The sequence below is a fragment of the Vicugna pacos genome, chromosome 29 (assembly GCF_048564905.1).
Source record: "Vicugna pacos chromosome 29, VicPac4, whole genome shotgun sequence".
In the NCBI taxonomy this organism is placed as follows: domain Eukaryota; kingdom Metazoa; phylum Chordata; class Mammalia; order Artiodactyla; family Camelidae; genus Vicugna; species Vicugna pacos.
The window spans coordinates 4337605-4346625 of NC_133015.1; the positions used below are offsets into that span (position 1 = coordinate 4337605).

At 41.7% G+C, this 9021-nt stretch overlaps 1 protein-coding gene across 2 annotated transcripts in view; it reads right to left on the reverse strand.

The window, feature by feature from the left end:
- Positions 1-4872, reverse strand: part of CPNE3 (copine 3) — a 35749-nt gene extending 30877 nt beyond the window's left edge. The window contains exon 1 of one of the 2 annotated variants that reach the window (XM_015237682.3): positions 4752-4872. The gene's annotated coding sequence lies outside the window, so the exon portion shown is untranslated. Of the gene's footprint in view, positions 1-4010; positions 4151-4751 lie in introns of those variants that run through there. The other variant, XM_072951724.1, reaches the window with a different exon arrangement.
- Between the last annotated feature and the right edge of the window lie 4149 nt (positions 4873-9021).

The window sequence follows — 9021 nt, forward strand, 5'->3', positions numbered from 1 at the left end:
CCTCACCTATGGAAACAGGCATCTTGGCAAAGTGAGCCACAACGTGTACACCTCACCTACTAAGTGAACCATCTTTTACCAAAAACTACCTTGATAAAAGACAGAACCGGATCCCCCAGCAGAAAATTCCAGAATGCTCAATTGAAATTTTTTTTGAATTATAAAGACACAGTGAAGCTGCCGACCAGCTGTGCAGCAGGCAGCTGGATATTTTATTAAGGCTGAGACTGAAGGTTTGGGGTCTCACTCCCCTCAGAGCATTTTTAAGAACTTCCCACTTTCTGCAACTTCCCAGATGCTGGACCAGCAATCAGAACATATCACCTGCCCCAATTATCCAACTCTGCCCAGCTCTGAAAGCACACTTTCTAAAACTTGGCTTCCTTCCTTGTCTTCGTGGCTGGGCACATCCCCGTGCTATCTAACTGGGCAAGACCAGTGTTTCACATTTTAACACTATATGCTCCTCTCTAGTTCATGGTCAAGGATGATAGGAAAATTCTTTCCACTTAAAGCAGCAACAACTACAACTACTTCGTCCTCAAGGTTTAAAAGTTCGTATGTTGGGAAAGGCCTGTTGAGATGTTTATACATTTCCTGATTTCACATACATTTCAGTTGTTTCTAACTTTCTGGCAAACTGCTTCATATTTCCCAATCACGAAGAGTTTAATAGTTCTATTCATTTACTCAACACTCATTCAATAAACGTTTATAAAACACCTACTGTGTGTCAGACACAATTCTAAGGGGTTGGGAGACAACGATGAACAAAACAAACACCTGAGACAGACAATAAAAAAAAGATAAATAAGTAAAAATAAACGGTATGCTAAGTGGTGGTCAAGTGCTAAGGAGACACAAGAAATCCTGAAGGTGGGGTGCAACTTTAAATATTTCATAAACTTATCTTGACAACACCATTGAGAAATACTTGTGTTGATTTTCCATTCTTTTAAAAAAATCCTGACCCCTAAGCAGATTGTACATTGGTTTTTTTTTCTCATTAAACGCTTCTAGAGAAGACAAAAGCTTAAACTTGTGGTTTGGACAAGTCAAACTGTGTCTAACAAGCAGTGTGACCTGAAGCCATGCTATAAAGACCCTGCGGGGACAGACATGACTTGGAAAGCTGGTCGGTTGGGTTAGCTTCTGGCATGGACAGTGATGACTTGCGGCATGTTCTTTCCCTGGACTGTGAAGGCAGTCTCTAAAGAAACTCTTTGCCCTTACGAGGTAATTTTCATATTTGCTTTCTGTTGAAATAACTGAAAAAGTTAAATCTCACAGCTGTTTACGTCTTATATAGAGAGTGTCATATGTACTCAAGTTGTGTATTTTTATAAAGTCAAATACCAAGAGAAGGGGGGCAGGGGAGACAAGTTGCTCCTTACAGTTGCGGATCCCTATTTTAACATCATCTTAGGGTCTAGACGCAGGGTAAACTCAATGCTCAGAATACTGAAGTAGCCTGATGACAATGCATATTGCAACCACACTGTTGCTTTGGTAATTTTCACCGGAACCAGACATAATACATCCACTTGGTAAGAGGACATTTCAAAATTATTTGCTAAAACAAATATGTAATTATTTCCTTCTATTTTTCATGGGGAAATTGTGTTAGTATGCTATCTATCTCATTTATATTGATAAATTTGACCACTGTATTGACTTTCAGGTCTTTTTAAAAATTAGGATTGCATACTCAAAAGCTGTTGTATATTAAAAGAATAAACTGTCTCTCCAAAAGAATCCCAATACCCTCCCCCTCAGCTTTCTCAAATATATTTAAACCAGCATAATTGACTTAAACATAGCTATTAGAATCTTGTCAAAATGCATACATAGTGATGATAACTTTGTAATGTAATGTATAGAAATATCAAACCTGGAACTAACAGAGTCAATTATAACTAACATAGGTCAATTATACTTCCATTAAATAAATAAATACAAATGCCTGCATAATGTCTGCTTTTGATTATCATATCAGACACTTAAATAATGTAGTTAAATAAAATCTATGATACTTCACATTTGGAGACTAATTTAAACCTCCTCCTCAGCCAACATCTCAATAAATCTTAAACAAATCTAAAAAACAAATATTCTACCTAATCGGACTTTAACCTGATGAGCAGTCCTTATAAGTGAGAACATGAAGGGATAATATTGGTGGGAAGGAAGGTCACCGGTAGGGTGAAGGTAATAATAGGTACGTTAAAGGAATGGCCAAGTTTGGCCTCCTCAAACTTGTTGAGTGCCACCAGAGAAAGAGGTCTTAATCCTTGCTAAAAGATACACCTAAAAGATCAACCTTTTGATGAGCAGTGGTGGCAGATGACACATTTCTGAAGGTCAAAATGTTATTTAATCATATTCACATCCAACACTGACTCTCTTGGTTGTGCTGACAGGCACACTTTCTAGCATAAAAAAATCACTGGCTAAAGAAAGCTTTGAAAAAAGAAAAAGAAGCCTAACAACGGTAGGAAAAAGAGCACAGAAATAGACAAAAGAGAAAGGGGCAAGGAAATCTATGTTAAAAGCTATACCAAGAATTGACAGGAGCAGGGGTGCAGCATGAACTGCGTACCTGAGCCCGTGCTACAAAGGAAATATTTCGGGCAATAGTGATAGCATTGCAAAGAATATATAAAAAGGGGGAGGGGATAGCTCAGAAGAAGAGCGCGTGTTTAGCATGCATGAGGTCCTGGGTTCAATCCTCAGTGCTTCCATTTAAAGATGAATAAACAAACAAGCAAACAAACAAACCAACCTAATCCCCCTTTCCCCCCCAGAAAAAACCAAAAAAAAATTTTTAAAGACTACATAAAAAGCTGTAATACTTAGGTTGCTTTAAATGTATGTGGAAATGGTGATCATTGTATTTAAAGTGTTCACAGCTATAGATAAAATTGGGAGAGGTGTCCAGTCATTAAGCAATTCTCAAAAGGCAAAACAAAGCAATCTTTTGTTGCCCTCCTGCTGGAATCTCCTGTCCTTCTCCTTTCTTCAGGGCCTCCATCTGAGAGAAGAAATCCTAAAAGAGAACCACCCGTGCTTCCCTGTGGGGTTGGGCCAAGCACTGTCACGGGGAGAAAGCCTCGGCAGGCATGGTCCTGTCCCAGACACTCACCTCTTGGAAAGTCTTCAGCCCAGAGTGGGATGTATTTTTCCAATTCATCAGCTAAAAGAAACTGCCTTTTAAAACATTCTCACAAAAGCAAAAAAGTGGCCCTGGGTACCACAGATTAATCCATCTGGTGTCCTTAAAATTGCCATCAGCCATATCATCTGCTCTCAGTTCTCCTTTCTTTTCTTATCCTTTCCTGCCTCCCCCCCACCTATGCCTCTAGGCACACACAAGTTGTGTTTGGCTCTGGCTGGCAGCACTCAGAGCTGGAGTCTGCTGTCCCCAGTTAATGACAACAGAAGGATATATGCAGCTATATATAGCTTACCACCATGTGCCAGACACTCTGCTAAGTGTATCCCAAAAATGATCTTCTTTAACCTTCATAACAACCCTATGACAGAGGAGGTATTTTATCTCCATCTGACAAATGCAGAAACAGGCCCTAAAAGGTTACGTCTCCTGCCCAAGGTCATCCAGCTGACAAATCTCAAAGTATAGATCTGAAATCTAGGTATCCATCTTCACCCAAAGAGTAATAATGTTCTTTACATTAAACCATGAAGTTTGTGTTCTGAATCACACAGACCTGAATTTCAATCCTAATGCTACCACTTACCAATTGTGCAATTTGGTAAATTACCCAATCTGAATTTCCAGAGTATGAAGTGGAACAGCAATACTACTAAAGTTGGTGCTCGTGAGCATTAAATGAGCGAACACGTGTAAAAATTGTCTGGCAGTGTCTGTGGGACGCTGTAAGCAATACTCACTTGCACTCAATCCCCACCTTCCTTCTACCTGACTATCAGTTATAAAGGCAGCGACGAAAAGGTAACACCAAGGATGCGCAAAAACAGAGGATCTTTACCAAGCGCAGCGTCCAGGGTAAGTTTGCTCGTCTCCCGGAGGTTCTTGCTCTTCAAAAAGAGCACTTCCTCCACGCCCTTGGCTGTAGTGAGCCCCAAACACTAGACAGAAGAATTCCGGAGCTGGAGCCCGAACAGGAGCTGCGGGATACGCCATCTCACAACCTCCTGCTTTACACCAAAGTCAAGAATCACTTTTGTCCACCCCATTTAGCAGCTCCTCCTGGGACCATCGGCTACTCTGAAGGGCGCCCCGTTCCTCTGGGCATTCGCTTAACGCAGAGCGGGGAGCGTGACCCCGTCCCTCCCTCCTCTAGGAGCTGAGGCGATTTCGGGGCGTGACACCATCCCCCCGGGCTGCAGGCCCGGCCCCTCGCCAGGGGAGGCTGGAGGACCCCAGGCACCGTCCGCCCAGGTGCACGAGCCCCAGGCCCAGGAGGGGCCTCGAGGCCCGGAGCTGATTCCCGAACTCCCCAGCTCCCCCCGGAGGCTCTAGCCAACCTGGGCCGCGCTAGAACGCAGACCTGGCGTGCAGCGGCTCCAGAGGCCCCGCGCGCCGGGGCCGATCCCCGGGCCGCGCAGAGCCCGGGATGCACTTCCAGCGCTAGGCCAGGGCGGGCCCCGCCGCGCCGAGCCTGCGGGCCCGGTTCTCCGCGCCCTGACTCTCCTCCTCCCCCAGGGGATCGGTGGGTTGCAGGGGCCCGGCCACACCACGCCCGAAGCAGAGAAAGGTCCGCACTCACATCTCCGTCTCTAGGGTGGAAATCGCGCCGAAGTGGAGACCAGGCAGACAGAGTCCGGAGTCGTCCGCCGCTGGGGATTCGCAGGAACCTGGGGCGGATCCGCCGGAGGGGCGGGACTGCGATTAGAGGGGCGGGACTGCGGTTGGAGGGGCGGGGCCGTCATAGCCTGCTGGGAGCTCTCCACGCTGATCCGTTCCTTACCTGTGCAGGCTCCCTAGCAGAGCTCACTTGCTTACCGAAAACCCCAAACTGACTTCACGCATTGGAATAAGTTGTTTTGGGGGCACCAAAATAAGTTTCTGGGGATAAAATAATTTATATTTCAGAAAATTTATGCTGCTCTCTGAACCGTGAAAGAATCAGCATCAGCATGAGAGTACTGAAATGCTAACTCCTAACCATTTTTATTTAGAGCGCTTTCAGTGTGCACACTACCAGAGTCTTTTGATAGTCTTAACTGCATTTCATTCTCAAAACTTTGTGACGTATTTAGTGCCATTATCCCCATTTTGTAAAAGAGGAAAATTCGATTAATTTGATTTGACAGCTAAGTACTTGGCTACTTGCCCAAAGTCACAGACTCTAAGTAAACAAAGTGCCCCGCATGACTGAGACAATGCTGCTTGTGATTCAACAAACTGCTATCAAAAACATTGCTGCATTTGATTGTTTGAAATTTAGAACTTATGCCCAAGAAAAAACAGGAAAAAAAATCAATAGGCAAACACATTGAGAAAAATATTTGCCACAAACCTGACATTCAAATAAAGGGTTAGTTAATATCTTAAAAATCTGATTTTTAAAAATAGAAAATTGGCTAAGAATATTTTTTTAATTACAGAATGGAAAAATGAAACAAACGAAAAATATAGACTTTTCGAAGTAAAACTTTTAATCAAAAAATGCAAACTAAACACTTTAAAATAATTGTATAAGTGAGGATTCATTCATGTACTTATTCAACACCTCCTGAGGGTCTGTTATGCGCCAAGCACTGCTCTATACAGAGACTGGTGATAAACTAGTGACAGAGAGAAGTTTCTATCCCAGAGGGAGAACAAATAATAAGTTATTAAAAATGAACTTAAATGATTTCAGATAATTACTATGCCGTACACAGGAAATTAATACAACATTGTAAACTGACTTTACCTCAATTAAAAAAAAATTCAGATAGCCGTAAGTTCAGTGAAAGGAAAATCAAAATGGAGTCGGTATTGCTAAGAGAGTTCTCTAAAATGCAGCCAGGAGCCCATCCAGGAACACATCTCATACCAGATGGACTGTTAACACCGGCCCAGTGTTCCAGAAACTCAAGATACTGATCAGACTCTTGCTCTAAAATAACTTGTGACAGCCTAGCGCTTAAGGAAAAATATCTCCTTTTCTGCATCAGAGTCATCCATAATTCTCGACAGACAACTTTAACCACCTTGTGATTTCTACCTTTTAAGCCTCTGACTCTCTCTTCCCAGAAACATTCTTATGGTTTTCCTCAAATCTATATCTTCCAAATTGCAAGTTTCACGTCCTCAAATAAAGCTCTTCGTTCACTGTAGCCTTGCTATTGATTATTGTTCAACAATTCAACAAGGAAAGCAATACAGGCTAAAGGGACAGAAAGGGCCTTGGGGAAGACAGGAACCCATTCAGACAGAGAAGGTCTCTCTAAGGTAGGGATACTTTATGTGAGACCTGAAAAATAAGAAAGAGCCAGTCATGCAAAAGATCTGAGGGCAGAGGAATGATAGGAGGGACAAAGGTAAGAACAGACCTAGCAAATCGCAGGGACAGAAATAAGGCTTTTGTGGTCAGAGCAGAGTGGGGGAGGAAAGAGAAGTGTTTTGTTTTGTCTTTACTAAAGGTTGGTAAAAACAACCTTATTGTTTTGTTTTTGATTCTGCTTTTACATTAAAGCGAAGGTCCTCAGGCATCACTAATTTAGCTGCAAGTTTCAAATGTTCCAGAATACACAGCATCAATACCCAACTTTCGTGACCTTTTATAACATAAGGAGTAGAGACAATGAAACGGTCTTTTTATTACCCAATAAACAACCTCTCATTTAAATATATAGTGCCACAGCTTGTCAAGGTACTTAATGCTCCTTAAACATGGTCTAAATTCCATTCCACTGTTGTTCTTATTTATTCACCCATGTATTCAACATGTATTGAGAGCAGATTATCTATCAGGTATAATAAGTTTCAAAAAGTAAAGAAAAAATAAGTATGGAACCCAACGGCTGGTGGAGATTTTAATAGATGTTAAAATCCAAAAAAGAATAAATAAATAAATGAATAAACAAATAAACCAGGGAGGAGGGTATAGCTCAAGTGGTAAGGTGCATGCTTAGCATGCACGAGGTCCTAGGTTTGATCCCCATGTACCTCCATTAAAAAAAAAGAATAAATAAATAAATGAATAATGGATGTTGAAATGAATGAGATATTCATAAACTACTCTGCTGTTCTTCTACCTCACTGGCTGTTCTTTCTAATCTCTGAAACTGTTTGAGCCTCATATTCCTAGATCTCATACTGGAGTGCCCCCAGGGTTTAGTTCTTCACTTTTCTTTTTTGTATCTTCATCCACACCATTAGTTACCTCATCTAGTCTTACAGCTTTGAAATCCATCTATATTCTGAAGGCTACTAAACTTGTAAACCTTGAAACTCTAGATTCCAACTCCCTACTCTATAATCAGATGTTGTATTCGTTAACTTCTGCTCCATAACACATCATACCAAATTTAGTGGCTTACAACTAAGTAGTCATTTATTACATAGCTTCAGGAATTTCGGAGTGACTTAGTTGGGTGATTCTGTCTCAATGCCTCTCATGAGAGTTGCAGTCAGGTATTATGAGGGTTGGTCATCTTACAGGCTGGAGGGTCCACTTCCAAGGGGGCTTACTCACACGCAACAGTGATGCTCTTTGTTGGTAGGAGACCTCAGTTCCTCTCCATTTGCACCTTTTAATAGGGTTGCTTGAGCAACCTAATGGCATGGCTGCTGGCTTCCCCTAGGGCACAAAATCCAAGAGTTCAAGGCAGAAGCTCAATGAGTTTTATAATTTAGCTTCAAGAGTCATACACCACCACCTTGGCAGCATTCTATTGGTCAAACAGACCAGCCTGTATCTAACAGTAGGAGTAAATCCAAGAATTAAGAATCATGGGGAGCCATCTCGAAAACTAGCCACCACAGATGTCTGTCTAATAAGCATTTCAAATCTAAATGTACCAATTCACCCTCCTGATCTCCCTCCCCAAATCTGTATCTCCCATGGTCTCCTCTATCTCAAGTAACAGCAAAGCTTCCTTCCAGCTGTTTGGGCCAAAACACTTACAGACATTTTTCCTCTCTCATATCCCATCCCATCTGGTCTGTCTGTCAGCTACTCCTGGCAGCTCTACTTCAAAATACATCCAGATTCTGATGACCCATATTTTCCAGCCAAGTTCAAGTCACCACTGTTTCTTTCTAGGTTATTATATCATCCTTCATTACTTGCTCTCTTTCTATTTTCAAGAGTCAAAAGGATTTAATTAAAATGTAAATTAGACTATGTCACACACAATTATACCAAAAAAATACACAATTAAATAAAAAAATCAAAGCCCTTATAATTGCCTATAAGGTCCTATATTCCTTGGTCTCCATCTCCTCTCTGATTTTATCTCTTAATAATCTCCTCCATGCTCATCCAGGTAGAGTGGACTTATGTTCATGGAAGATGCCACTTGCCTTCCCAGTTCAGGCCTTTGCACTTTCAGTTCTGTCTACATGTCAGGTCCCCAGATGTATATGCTATATATCGCCTGGATGCTAGGCTCCTGGGTAGCTTCATGGCTCATTTCCTCTTCCTTGGGTCTAATTCTATTCTATTCTAACTCTCCCTCAGTGAGTTCTTCTGTGGCCACCACCCTATTTAAAACTGCAATGCCTGCACAGAAATACACTCTACGCCCCTTCCTGCTTTATCTCCCTTTCAGCATCTATCATCATCTATCACATCATATATCTTGCTTGCTATCTTTCCTCAACTGGAATATACACTCCACTAAGAATTACTCATTTACATCTAGAAGAGCATGAGGCATGTTACAGATACGCAATAAATCTTTGTTTAATAAATGAAGAAACTGTGTCAGGCCCTGTTATAGGCAGAAATCAGATATGCTATTCAGTTTACAGTATAGCAAAGGCAGTCATTACTAATTCTTATCAACTTTACCTCCAAAATATACTTAGGATTGACAAATAAT